The sequence below is a fragment of the Rosa rugosa genome, chromosome 1, assembly GCF_958449725.1.
Source record: "Rosa rugosa chromosome 1, drRosRugo1.1, whole genome shotgun sequence".
Classification (NCBI taxonomy): domain Eukaryota; kingdom Viridiplantae; phylum Streptophyta; class Magnoliopsida; order Rosales; family Rosaceae; genus Rosa; species Rosa rugosa.
Window position 1 is genome coordinate 34,783,492 of NC_084820.1, and position 15,186 is coordinate 34,798,677.

General features: G+C 38.9%; 1 pseudogene; it reads left to right on the plus strand.

The window, feature by feature from the left end:
- The first annotated feature begins 12,125 nt into the window (after nt 1-12,125).
- Nucleotides 12,126-14,140, plus strand: LOC133726688 (uncharacterized; annotated as a pseudogene).
- The last annotated feature ends 1,046 nt before the right edge of the window (nt 14,141-15,186 follow it).

Below are 15,186 nucleotides of genomic sequence, written 5' to 3' on the forward strand. Positions count from 1 at the left end.
ACCCAAACCTGGACTTCGCAGATTCCGACTGCCAGATGAAAAGAGCACCGAAGAAACGGGGCCGGAAACCCGGGCTAGGCTGAGACACGCCGCTCAACCACGTGGAGGCGGAGCGGCAGCGGCGGGAGAAGCTCACCTCGCAAGGGCGGCGTTGGAAGCGAGGGAGTGAGCGTGGAGGTGAGGAAGGCGGCGTTGGAAGCGAGGGAGTGAGCCCGGAAGAAGGAAGAAGAAAGAGATAAAAACGAAGGAAAAAAAAAATAACAGAAAAAAAAAATTATTAAAAAAAAAAAAGAATTGAGGGCATAATGGACATTTTGGTGTCAAAAATTGACGTCGTGTACTGATAGTGGGCCGAGTTTCAGATTTCGTGTACCGAAATGTTTGGTTTGAAACTTTGTGTATAAGAATTATTAGTGGCCTTTACTTGGTGTACTGTTTGCGAAATTTTCCCTTACGAAAATTACAGAGATAATGGGGAGTTTAAAGAGTTTATATCTAATCTAATTACACAAGTGATCAAACAAATCTGAATCAAGATAGAAGTGAGTGAATGGAACTAAATATAGATGTAATTAACTACTACTAACATGTTGGCATGGTTTTAAAACACAAATTATGAATCAAACATGTCATAGAAAGAAATCAATCAAGAACATAGATGGCATACAAAGTCCTTGTTATTTCCCTTAATTAAATTAACTAGATGAATGCATTATAGTTAACCCTATTAAGCATGCAATTACTCGTGGTAGCTAATAACTAACAAGAACACAATCAACGAATTAAGCACATATGGAAGTTTGATCGATTTAAGCAAAGACAACAAGTTAAAACGCTAATCTTGTCATGCAAAATTAATTGTTGATTTACTTAAGGAACTATAGGTTTTTCACTGAGCAATTAAGACCTAAATCAATTATATGCTTATCATTCAAAGTATGCATCCAAAGATTACAAAACATAGAAAGGATGGGATTGAAGCATGAAATCAACAAACAATTCGTGACATGGTGAAATCGCAATTTTCTAATTATAAAACCTAAAACCGAAACATGCTTCATAGTATTTGAAAATTAAATATCAATATTCAAACTTCATTATGACAAGAATTCGAAACATACATTGAAACAAAATAAAAATCGGAATTGTTTTATAAGGGAAGAAAACCAAAAACATAATAGAGATGGACATGGTTATACTTTTAAGGTCTTCAAGAACGCAAGAAGAAGCTTCAGAGTGGTAGATGCTTGAATGATGGCTATGGCAAAGGATGTTGAATGGAGATGAAGCTTTGCTTCACAGCTTCTTGACTTGAAGAATGGATGGTGGCCGAAACTTGAGAGAGAGAAGGGAGATTTTGCGATTTTGATTCAGGATTGCAAGATGATTTTCAATGTCAATAGCTACCCCTTTATATAGTGCATGGCAAGGCCAAGAGTCAAGGTGTTTCTCTACTTGTTCTGGATCATCTTACCAATAGAAATATTCCAAATAGAAGTAGAAATCAACTTGCATCCTCAATGAATTATTGTTGCCGAAATTACTATGTATCTTCCCTCAATTTGGTTTTCATTCAACTCGTATGTAATCAAAAAACCTTAATTGATAAATATTCTCTTTTATTTTATTTTCCAGATTGCACACGAAGTAGATATCTTTTCCAACTCTCCATATTTGACGTCAAAAAGATATTCTAGAACCCTCCTTTTAATTTTCATGGCAACAAAGGAATAATTATTCCTTTAGGACCCCTATGTGACGTCTCAACTTCTTTCTAGAATGTTCCATGTACCTTTTTGAGTCATCTTGAAGCTACATGGTCTTCTAGTCTTCCTGGTATTCTAGTATCATCAGGACTCCTCATGACAATAGGCTTCCTAGTCCAATAAGGACTCTTTATTTCTGAGATGTTCTGAAATCTTCTGAAATTCTCCTTATATAACAGGGACACCTAGTGACTGCACCAAAGTTAGTACACAATTTAAAACCCTATCACTGTAGTAACAGAAAGTAAGGTATCGTTCTATCTGGAGATTGAGGGTGCTCCTGTCAATTAAACGTCAAAGAAAGAATTATTAATTACAAGTATACATTATTTGTGAAAATGACAAAGTATAAAGGGGTTTTGAAAAGTTTGTATTCTAATCTAACTAAACTAACTACATTGATCAATCACTCTATGAATTAAGGTAGAGAGAGGGAACGAAACATGTAGAGATGAAGTTAACAATCATTAACATGAAAACAAGTGTTGGAGACATCATTGAGTATGAAAGTGTATGCAAATTTATGGATGATGTGCCCTACTCCCAAGTATAGGATGTAACGTCCCAAACCTAAATTTACCGGTTTACTAGTTTTTCGATCGGTAAACGACATTCACATTTACTTTTGACTCCGTTTCGATCTTTTAGAGGCCCTAAAAGTTGACATTTTTTCGGGTCAAAATTTGAGAAAACTTTCTTCATGAAAGTCGTAGGGGACGTTAAACAAAGCACTTGCATATGTGATACGTAAAAATCGGAGTTCGTATACGAAAGTTATAAGCAAAAAGGTAAAGTTACTGTTCATGGTAATTTCCTATATATATGGAAAGTTATTGTGGTAGCTTCCATTTTCAGAAACTACCCCATGTGACTTTCTCTCTCCTCTCCCTTCTCTCTCCCCCACCCGGCCACTGTTGCCGGCTGTTTCTTCTCCGTCCGGCGACGGATTTGGACTTCGCCGGTGGCTATGGAACCCTCTCTTCCTCCTCTCCACGTCTATGGTTCTTTGGTGGTGCGATTTGGGCCGTAGGAGGTGCATGATACGTGCAAAAGCATTCACCAATTTAAACCCTGAAAAATGTAGTTGAATAAGCAGGGATCGTTCAAGTCGGGGATTGAGGGTACAAACATGTGAAACGAAATCAAAGAAACAAAAATATACATTCACACGAAAATTTACAAGAACACAAAGTTAATAAGTACAAGCATGCATAAAATTCGAAACAACAAAGAGTTAGAGAGAAAAACATACATGTAACACAAAATTAGAGAACAAAGAATGAGAAGGCAACGAAAACTAACATATATATACTCACACAATTCGAAACAACAAAGAAATACAAGTTAGAATGGTTTTAGAAATCCTACTCCTACTTATATACATTTTACAAGTCATATTCACATTAGAAATCCATATACAACAAGGATTATTACTTCTACACTAATTAGGAGTACAAATACTAAAAGAAAACAAATTCTAAATCAAGTCAAATAAGGAATCCATGTTTAAAACTAACTCTAACTACAAGCTATTATTTTCGAATTATTTACATTATTTTCAGATTATTTTCTTGATATTTACGTTAACATGCAATCCTAAAAAAACCTAAATAAATTTTCACCTATTCACAAACAAGAAAACGTAAAGATAAGGGGGTTTTGATGATTGAAAACATAAATTTTCAGAAAACAATAAAGAAAGAAAACGTTTTATATACATAGGTGGGAAAAGAAGAACTTTTGAAAATAATTTATCAAGAACAATTCAAGATCAATCCATTCATGCAATCTTTTTATCTTATTAGTTACCATGGAACGTTATCAACTAAGAAACAAAGATCAAAGCAACCAATGTCCCTTATTTTACTTCCCTTTACACAATTGATCAAGCAACACACTTAAACAATATATTTCGAAGACAAGTATCACACAATCAATGCAATTTGTAATCTCATGTTTTCGAATCATTAAGAACAAGTGAAAGTTTAGTCAATAAACATGCAAATTCAAGTACTCAACGCAAGTCTTTTCAAAGCATGCATAATCTGATTTTGACTTATGTCCTAAGCCTTTACTACTGAATTGAATTAGGGTTACAACGCATAAACCTAATTACTAGCTCCAATTACATGCAATCATTCTAAGTTTGCAACCAAAGAACAAGAACACATAAAAGATTGCAATCAAACAAAATCAGATCATCATTCCATAAAATCGGCAACTAACAAAGATCAAAGACACATAAACAAACCAAACATCGAAAAGAACATCAAAATTGCATCCAAAAATCTTACATACTCATAGTTTCGATTTTACACAAAGAAAATCAAAAACAGAAATTCTATCTAAAAGAACACTAAACCGTGAAGAAAACATATGGAAGATGGTATGAACAACTCTTAGTCACATCCCAAAGATCCAGCGCAGCTCCAAGGTGGTGGCACAAGGTAGAATTCACGGCAAAGATGGAGGATGGCACGGCTAGGAACTTGAAGATGTGAAAACCTGAAAACTCAAGAACACAACTGAGAAATCGAAATTGTGGAGAAAAAGTGTTAACCTTGAGACATCAAATACACTAGGTATATATAGGAGGACGTCCCAAAGCTCTCCCAATTCGTTTCTACTTGACTTCTCTTAGTTCGTGTTGATTTAGGACTTCTTTGACACAAAACAGATTTCCGGCAGAATTGACCTCAGTGCACTAAAACTGTCATAACTTGTTCTAGAAACTTGATATCAACAAACCGTAAAATTCTATGGAAACTAGACATCCGTATCTTTCCAACCATATAAATATCATAATTTTCTGAGCTCTGAGATATTTTTGGCACTCCGTTGAAGTTGACTGATCTGCATAGGCAGTTTTCCGAATCTGTAATGGATTTGACTTTAAAGCATAACTTGTGTCCATTTAGGTTTCCCTTGGCCGTCACATGCCTCTCACATGATCTCTATGCCTTTATTGAAGATGAAATGTCAAGAATCTTCAAGAATATCACGGAAATTCTCAATCCTTTTCCACTTCGAATTCCAACTCCATATTTCTCTCAAAACCGAACCCAAAATGTATTCTTCTTCTAAGTGTACGGCATGTGATCCTACTTGAGTCTTCTAGACAGTTCTTGGATGTTCTATATGCAAGTAGGTTTCCTAGTTGAATACAAACTTCTTTTCTGCGATGCTTCTACACTCTTCCGGAACCTTCTTGAGTAATCCTTATCCAACAGGGACTCTTTGTCACATTAGGTTTCCTTATCTGAGTAGAATTGGGTTTCCTTGTTCAAGTAGAACTCCTAGTCCAAGTCAGCTTCAGACTCCTACTCCAACTGGGATTCCTTTTCCTAGTTCAAATTGGGAGAACTTCCATTTCTTCATTTCTCTTCATTTTTGCGTCACTTGTGCCTTCCTTAGTCATTTTTGGACTTTGAGACTCTATTTACCTGTAAAACACTAACTAAGTTAAATTGATCAAGATAAATGAAATAACTTAGCAAAATATAGGGTTTAAACATTATAAACGTCACATTTTAGGCTCCTATCAGTGCAGCAAGGCGGTGATCGCGGTGGCCATTTCGAGTCTCCGGAGATTTCTCGTTTTTCGACCATTTTCGGTCGTCCCACCACCCATAACATGGAGTCCTTGTCTTTGTGGTTCGACCCATGCCCGTGGGTAACCTCAATTTTGCCGGATTACGGCGAATCGATGACGAGAAGCATTCCGCGGATTTGAGGTAAATTCGGGTACTTAGACTTGAAATTGAGCTTTGTCACAGTTATGAATGATGCATAGAATGTCGAGATGATGCTACTGGTGAATTTTGGTGGCTATCGGAGGTGGTGGCCGGAAGCGCGTGGAGGCGCGTAGGACAGTTTCCGGTTTTCGGTTTTGGTTAGATAATTCAATTGTGAGTTAAAGAATATGTAGATATGATTTTTGATGGAAATAGGAGAGGTTTGATATTGATTTTGAATTTCCGAAGTTCGATAGTTTGGTTATTGTTAACGTTAGTGACCGAGGGGTCTCTAGTTAGCTTAAGTGAGAGAGAGAGAGAGAGATTGACACGAGATGTATAGTGGTTCGTCTCTGCCTTAGCGGGAGACTACGTCCACTTGAAAGCTTATACTAGTGTGTTGAGCCTTGCGGCCCAAGAGGGATTACAAAGCATGTAATGGGATCGTGTTTAAGTGGGAGGAGACATTCATTTTATAGGTACAAGTCCCCGAAGTCCCCAAGTAAGAGGAGCTTCTTGGTTGGGGAGTTATAACCACGAAGTCATCAAGCATAAGTAACCGGGCGGCACGGAGCCCCTACAAGTCCCCGAACTCCGTAAGCAAGAAGGGACTCGTTTAATCCTGCACAATGAGACAAAAAGAAACGCGCATATGTAGAATGCTTGTTGTATTGGTTACCGTCCGTATTAATGGAATGCGAAAAGAATTCGATTTGTAGTGAACAACAAATGGTAGAAGAATTCAATATTCCATTAATGTGTATGAACATGTAAAATATTGGTAGTTGTATATGTGGATCTTATGGCCATATAACACGCACAATAGATAGTGACAAGTGTAATGGGTGTCCATATAAAATTGTGGGAGTAGTCCCGGTGACATCGTATGAAGCGTTTGTGAACTTGGGGCTTAAGTAAAACATGCTGGACATGATCGAGCAAGTTGGGTTGTTCGAGCAAGTTGGGTGTAGTTGAGTGTGTAGGCGATGTGCGAGCATGCGAGGCGTGGCCCAGCAGCAAGTTGTGGCCATACTCGATACCCAAGCGAGTCGTAACCCGAGCAAGTCGTTTATCCGAGCATGTTTAATTAAGTCGTAAGTGTCACAAACGCTTCTAGATGAGTGTCACATATTTATTTAATTGAGTTGCAATTAAGTAGTAGCATGGCATATGTGTATAGCATGTACTTGTAGTAAAGTTGATAATAACATGTTGTAGGCATGTTGAAGTGTCATGGAGACATGTATAGTCATGGCAAAGGCTCTAATTGCAAGAGCGCAAGAGGTAAGATATAGTTACTTATCTTATGTCGAGCATGACGGTCCATGTAATCGATCGATGACCACAAATAGCCCGCTTTGGCCTTGCTCTCGTGAAAGGTTGTCCGATTGAATGAATGTTCATGTTTCTTGTGCCTCAAAATTAAATTTTGAATTAGCAATGAAACTTGGAGAAGCATTGAATGATTTGAAACGATGTCCGATATGCATCCTTAACAAGAGAAACGATTAGCATATAAATTTGTAAAATTATTAAATGCTTGGTAAGTGCATTGGTCGGAGAACATGCATATACACAGAAGGTTTTGTACTTGATGATTTATATGAGGCCTAGTGGGACTTTGGCGGTGGAAGCATATATACCATTGGTCATGCACTTGAGACAAATTAGAGCAAGTCATAATTAAATGAATGTTTAATTGCATGGCAAGTGTAGTGCTATGTATCATGCTGCACTCATAAATAATAATTTGTTTCTGTGGAATAGAGGCATATATGTGGTGTTCCAAGCTACACCTACATCGCTATAAACACATGGTAAGGAGAACCAAGTGTATCATGCTGCTGATATGTGGCAGTAAGATAGTCATGCTTTATCACCAATAAGCACGTGGTCTGCTTGTGAGTATGGATAAGAGTATCAGATAAGTATAAGCTATAATTCGATAGACTTAGCTTTGTTAGTTGCTCTGGCCACCATAGAAGCCCACAGTTCAACAGCAGAATTGAAGGCAGAGTCCGCCTCAGTATACACATCTTTCGGACGATCGTTGAACTTGGGTGAGGCCGGTGCTGAAACTTCCTTGGGTGAGGCCGGTGCTGATCAAAGAAGACGGTGGTGGGTGTCAAAAACAGATTTGGACTGGGTGTCCGCCAGTTTTTTGCTTGCCGCTGGCATTCGGCCTGGGTGGAGCCCAAGCCTGGCGGTGGAGTCCAGCGGAGATGGTGCTAGCGGAGCACTCGACGGAGTTGGGCGGAGCGGAGCCGCTGGCTAAGTTCGGCGGAGGTTTTGCCGCTGATAGTGTTGGGCGGAAGATGCCGGCGTTGATGCCGGTGTTGGCAGGCTGGTAGTGCTTAGCGGAGGAAGCTCGGGTCAGCGGAGGTTGGCCAGCGGAGCGGAGCCTTGTGCTCACTTGGAGCTCGGCGGAGACAGCGGTGATTGGGCACTTGAGCTCAGCGGAAGATCGATGTTCGGCGGACACTCAGAGGTCGGCGGAGATTCGGAACTCAGCAGAGCGGAGCTCTTTCCTAGCGGAGGTTTTGCTCGGCGGAGGCCTGGCTAGCGGAATAGTTCAGCGGAGACCCTTCCGGCGGTGAAGCTCAGCGGTGGTCGGTGGAGCGTTTGCCTAGCGGAGGTGTGGGCCGCAACGGACCAAAGCTTAGGGGTGACTGGCGGAGAGAGAGTTCGGCGGTGATGGAGTTTGACCGGAGAAGTTGCAGCGGAGGCAGGAGAAAACGCAGCGAAAAAGAAGAAGAAGGGTGTCCAGAGAAATTTTTGCCGCCCATTTTTTTTTTTTTTTTTTTGAAGGTTCAGCGTTGACTAGACGTTGACCGGACCCTGATGGGCGTTGACTGCCTCCGCCGGGCCTTGACCGACCCCGCCGGGCGTTGACCAAGCATTGACCGGCCCCAATTTGATGTTGAACGAGCGTTGACTCGACACTTTCGGGTCAAAGTTCGTGGTAGGTGACAAAGCCTTTGTGTTGGCTTCCCACAGACGGCGCCAATGTTAACGTTAGTGACCGAGGGGGTCTCTAGTTAGCTTAAGTGAGAGAGAGAGAGAGAGAGATTGACACGAGATGTATAGTGGTTCGTCTCCGCCTTAGCGGGAGACTACGTCCACTTAAAAGCTTATACTAGTGTGTTGAGCCTTGCGGCCCAAGAGGGATTACAAAGCATGTAATGGGATCGTGTTTAAGTGGGAGGAGGCATTCCTTTTATAGGTGAAGGAGTGCTCTTCCTTTACATGGTTTTCGATGTGGGACAAGCAAAGATAACTATTCTAGTGTAGAAAGCCTAGTTTGTGAGGGCATGTTGGCAAGGCCGGAAAGGTGGCTTCCCGGCGACGGATTTGCGATTTCCGGATACCGTAGCGTAGCTTGAACATAGGGCTACAAGATGCAAGTAGCGGTTGGGCCTCACCATGGCTTGTGGGTGTCCCAAAGAGGGTGTTAATTATGCTTGGTGAGATAGCAAACTAGCCTTGCTAGTAGAGGTATCTACAGTTATTGATTTACGAGAATCCGGCCATCAGATTTCTCTCGATTCTGCCCTAGAACCTTTAAATTAAGGAATTGTTGTTAATGGTGAAGTTTTGGTTAAATCGGAGAAGAGATGGAAATGTTGAATTATGAGGATATGATGTGGGAATCGTATTTAATTTTTGGATTGTTATTCACTAATTATAATTGTGTACAGGACGACGTACTGAGCTACTGCTCGACGAAGGAAACCGTTTGTTGATTTATCGGAATTTTCTAAATTATATTTAGTGGCATGCTGATAATATTTGAGTATTTGATTTATCGAGATTTATTGAAATATGCTTCCGGTGATTATTGAGGATTTATGGAATTATTGAGTTTTCTTTTTTGGAAGCATTTATTGATTTTTGAGTTATGAGAAGTATTGAGAAGTGGTTTTCGGAAAGTGATTGATTGAGAAAATATTATGAGAATTAAGAATTTTCAAGGATTATTGAGATATTGAGTTGATTTATGCTTTCGACGATTTACGGATGTTTTATTTAATTAATATCGGGTTTGTTTCCGAAAGCAATTATTTGAAAGAATTGGATTCCAGTTTATTGAGGAGGTAAATAAGTCAGCGCATGCATGTGTTACCTGGTCGGCAGTCCCCTCCAGGTAAGTCTGGTTGGCAGTCCTCTCCAGACAATATTCTAGTCGGCAGTCCGCTCCAGAATATTCCGGTCGGCAGTTCCCTCAGATGCGTCATCTGGTCGGCAGCCCCCTCCAGATGGCATGAGGTAGTTAGTCTACCTATGGTTAGTCGGCAGTCCCCTCTAACCATCACCTCCTCGTCTGGTCGGCAGTCCCCTCTAGTTATCGCCTATTTGAGATATGATCTTGTGATATGAATAATTTAACGAGATTTTTGAAATATCAGTATATATTTAAGAGATTTCGAGATGTTCGATATTACTTGATTGAGATTTCAATAAAGATGATGATTAAGAGTGTTTTCAAGATTTTACTGCATGCGAGGTTTTAGAGAATAACTTGGGAAAGCATTACGTTTCACTTGTTCATTCGAAATTACTTATTTTTTGTCCACTCACTCTAACGATGTTTAAATGTTTTTCCCCTGGGCCCTTCGGTTTCAAATGCCGAGTTTGCAGGCCAGATTAGCTTGAGGTCGAGCGTACATGGAGTTGAGGCATAGCTGTCATAGCTTCCGCATTATATAAAGTATTGGTCATTTATCTTGTATTCTATCCTCTTGTACACCCTGTGCATTAGATTGCTCTAATAACCCATGAGATTAATATTCTTAAGTTCAGAATTGTTTTGTGAAATGGGAGATGTTGTGATTTAGGGAGCAGGGTGGCTCCAAAAGAATAAGGTGGGATTGCTTGGAAGTGTTTTGTTTTTCTACAGGTTTTTGGGTAGTCCGTTTTAGAGGAGGTTCCGCCAAATTTTTGGTAGAATTTCTTCTAAGATGGACCCCACAGGGCCACTTTATATTTCAAGGTGAAATCCGGGGCGAGTCCTGTCATAGGAGGTCAAGTTTTAGTAAAGGGAAAAAAATAAGAGTATCGTACCCAAGAGATTGAGTAACTCTACCCTAGCTAGATCACCGTGAAAATAAACCTAGAAAACACATGTAAAGTCTACCTTTTTACAAGTTCACACCCTTAGCCCTTTGGAAGCTAAAGATCATGAGAATGGTATTAACAATTGTGGTAGTGAGCGGCTTGGTTGATTTTAATTTGGATAAAGAAATTTAAATTGTTGGGACTAATATTTCCTATATTTTTAGTGCATTTCTCTCTACATTTTACTTAGTTACTCTCTTAACATTGTCATTTCTAACTTATTTTGTGTGTTTTAGGTAGTTTTGAGTCTAGAAATGGAAGACAAGGAGTAAAGAGCGCAGAAATGAGAAGAAATGGAGAAATGAAGTTTTCCCAGTTCTACCAGGAAAAGGAATCCCAGTTGAAGTAGGAATCCTAACTCGACTAGGAGTGAGCTTGGAAAAATGATGTTCGGAAATGAAGAAATGATAGAGTCCCAGTTGGGCTAGGAAACCTGATCACACTAGGAGTCCTGATGCTGCTAAGAGACCTGGTGAGACTAGGAGATGTTGTGTCTTGAAGATGACTCAAGATAATTCAAGAATGTTCTAGAAGAAGCAAAATTGCGTCACATTTGAAGATGAGTTTCGAATTGGATCATTTTGAGAAGCCTGGCCCAAAGATTGAAGCATATGACTTGCATATGAGTCTCTAGAATCATCCATGACGTCTTGAGGAGTCCATGGGCCATTTATATTGTTTTTTTCCGTGACATATAAAAGAAAATATCAAGGGAATTTCAGCAATGCACAATTTGGGATAGTTTTGGATTTCTATGGAATTTTGGAGAAGAAAATAAAGGAATAAATATTGAATTCGGATTTCTGATTCCACTCTACATGCAAGGAGGCTGAAATATGGTCTAGGTTCAAGGAAGATTTCGGCAAAAGAAAGGTGACTTGCTCTCCAATTCTCATGGAATATTTTCATTGGCCGGATGATGTCACAAGTAGATTTCAACCTTGATACCCTAGCCCCTGCCTTTCACTATATATAGGAGGTTTGTGAAACCATTATACACACCACAAAATTCAGAATCAAAAGCCACAAACACTTCCCCTTCTCTCCAAAGTTTCGGCAACATCATCAAGTTCCAAAGTTCAAGACCGTGAGCATCCTCCTCTCCATTCAAGCATCCTTTTCGTGATCCTCATCCATTCCATCACCTTTTGAAGCTTCTTGTGTCCTTGAAGATCAAAAAGTGTAACCATGAACACCTTTATTTGTTTTCGGTTTTGGATTGTAAAACTATTTCAGGTTTTTAATAAATTGCAATTTGGTTTTTTATTTTGGTTCTATGATTTGCGATTTCTTGTGTGGATGAAGTGTTGATTTTAGATATGTAGTTTTGGAATACTATGAAGCATGTTTTAGGTTTTCAAAACAAAAAATTGCGATTTGAATATGTTGACTGAAGCATGTAGAAATTGAAGGGCCAAGTTTGTCAAGAAAAAGGCCGCACTTTCTTGGGCCTATAGACAAGTTTGCATATTCAATCACTCCCGATTCTTCGATTGATGGAAGCAAGAAGATGCGTCAACAAAACATTAATGATGCCATTTGGAAGGAAAGAACACATAGTGTGGATCAACGGTTGGCTAGGTGGGTGTATGAAGCCGGCATTCCATTTCATGCGATTGATAATGATAGCTTCAAAAGATTTGTAGAAGCGGTTGGTCAATTTGGCCCGAGTTACCGACCTCCAACTCAATACCAACTAAGAGAGCCATTGTTGAAGGAAGAGGTTGAGAGGACTAAAAATTCACTCAAGAAGCATGAAGAAGAGTGGGCAAAGAATGGTTGTTCCATTATGACCGATGCTTGGAGTGACCGAAAAAGAAGAAGCATTATGAACTTGTGTGTCAATTGCAAGGAAGGCACTACTTTTCTTTCTTCAAGGGAAGATTCGGATCAATCACACACCGGGGCTTATATCTTTGAATATGTTGACAAATGCATTGAAGAAGTTGGGGCACAAAATGTAGTTCAAGTAGTGACGGATAATGCTACTAACAATATGGCGGCGGGGAATTTGTTGAAGATAAAGAGGCCAAATATATTTTGGACTTCATGTGCCACTCATACATTGAATCTCATGCTTCAAGGGATTGGTAACCAACCAAGATTCAAAGGAGTGATTGAGAAGGCAAAGGCATTCACTATCTTTATCTATGCACATCACAAGACATTGGCTTTGATGAGGAAGCATACAAAGAAAAGAGACATAGTGAGGCCGGGAGTCACTAGATTTGCCACTTCCAGAAAACTTTACAAAGCTTGATGGAGAAGAAGAGTGAGTTGAGGTGTATGGTTGCTTGTGATGATTGGACCGCTTGCAAACATTCTAAGAGTGCCAAGGGGAAAGCGGCATATAATACCATATTGAGCACATCTTTTTGGAATGGGGTAACACTTTGGTTGAAAGTGTTTTCTCCTTTGTTTAAGGTGCTTCGCCTTGTGGATGGGGATAAAAAGCCATCAATGAGCTTTTTGTATGGAGAATTACTCAAGGCAAAGGAAGACATTAAAGAGGCATTCAAACATCAAGAGGCCAATTATCGGCCAATTATAGAGATTATTGATGAGAAAGCCCGTGGTTGTCTTGATAGTCCATTACATTTGGCGGCTTACCTCTTGAACCCCTATTACTTCTACAAGGATGAAGACATTCAATATGATCATATTTTCATGGAAGGGTTCTTTCTTTGTGTGGAGAAGTTTTTTCCCGATGACCTTGAGACCCAAAGTGTGGTGACAAATGAAGAGTTGTTGATGTATAAGAGCAAAGGGGGTGGATTTGGAAGAGCATTAGCTAAGTTGGGATGTGCAAAGAATGATGACAAGTATGATCCGGGTAAGAAACTAAGACTATTTCATTATTTTGTGAAAATTACAAGACATGATATTTATTTTGTTTACTTATTGTTATTGTTTTGTTTGTGGCTTTGTGCATATGTAGTTGGATGGTGGTCCAATTATGAAAATGGAACACCCAAATTGCAAAAAATGGCTAGAAGAATACTCTCTTTAACTACAAGTTCATCCGGGTGCGAGAGGAATTGGAGTACTTTTGAGGGAGTAAGTGTTTTCTTTCAAATGCCTATAAGAATACTCTCTCATAATGGCTGATTTGTTACTAACTTATATATATTTTTTATGTAGATCCATACAAAGAAAAGGAATAGACTAGATACTTCAAGGTTGAACAATTTAGTCTATGTCCAATTCAATGCCAAGATTATCAACAAAAAGAGAAGGGCTCAAGAGTTGGGTGTAGATGTGCTACTTGGTAATGAAGCTAGCAAGGCTCAAGGGTGGATTGTTGATGGTGGTGATGAAGAAGATGACTCGGATATTACTAGTGAAATGGAGGGAGAGGCTTTGAGAGTGGATAATGGGCTTAGGAGAAGTTCTAGAAATGTAGAGGTAAGAGAGCTTCATGATGAAGATTTTGTATCGGATGAGGACACGGAAGAGGAGGGAGAAGAAGAGGATGTTGACTTTGAGTCGAAGGAGTCTTGGATGGATATGGAGAAGAAGAGTTAGAGATTTAGCCATTTAGGCTTGCAATTGTTTTATCACTTTAGTCTTTAACTCTTTATGTATGCTTATTTAGGACTCTCTTAAAATTTGAATATTCTAGGTGCAATTTTATCACTTTAGTCTTTAACTCTTTATGTATGCTTATTTAGGAGTTAGGACTCTTAAAATTTGAATATTCTAGATTTCTAGGTGCAATTTTATTACGAGTCTTTATAAGTTTATATATTTTAAATTACATAAATAAAAGCTATAAAAATTAAATAAAAATTAAAAAATACAAAACCGCCTAGGTGCCTGGGCGCTCCTCCCCAGCCCACCGCCCGACTAGCGCCTAGCGATTTTTCGAACCTTGATGTTGAGCATGATTGTTAATTTCGAACTTCAATCCCAACTTTTATGTGGTAATTGATCTTTGGATGCATACTTTGATTGATGAACATGTAATTGAATCCATATTAAGGTGCTAGCGTTCTAGGCTTTAATAATTAAAGTGGAAAACCTAAATTTACTTAGGTAAATTAACAATGAGTCTTGCATGCTTGATTAGCTTTCTAACTTGTGTTCTTGACTTGAATTGATCAACTTCCATTGTGCTTTATGCGTTAAAAGTGTTTTTGTTAGTGATTAGCTACCACTAGTAATTGCATACTTAATAGGGTTAACTATGGTGCGTTCATCTAGTTAATTTAATTAAGGGAAGTAAAAAGAACTTTGTATGCGTTCATCTTTGTTCTTGATTGATTCTATGCTATAACATATTTTGATTCGTGATTTGATGTTTGAATCCTTGCCAACGTGTTAATAGTGGTTAATTCTATCTAAAAATCGTTCCATTCATTAATTCTACTTGATTCTGTGTTTTGAAGTGTCACACATGTATATAATTAATTACTTGTTAAATTAGAAAATAAAAATCCTAAATCCCCATTACTTGTATTTTCGTAAATAATATAAATAATGTTTATAATATATAGTTTTGTTTTGTCTAACGTTTTATTTTTCAGGAATTAATAGATCTATAATCCCCGGTTGAGAACGATCCCTACTTA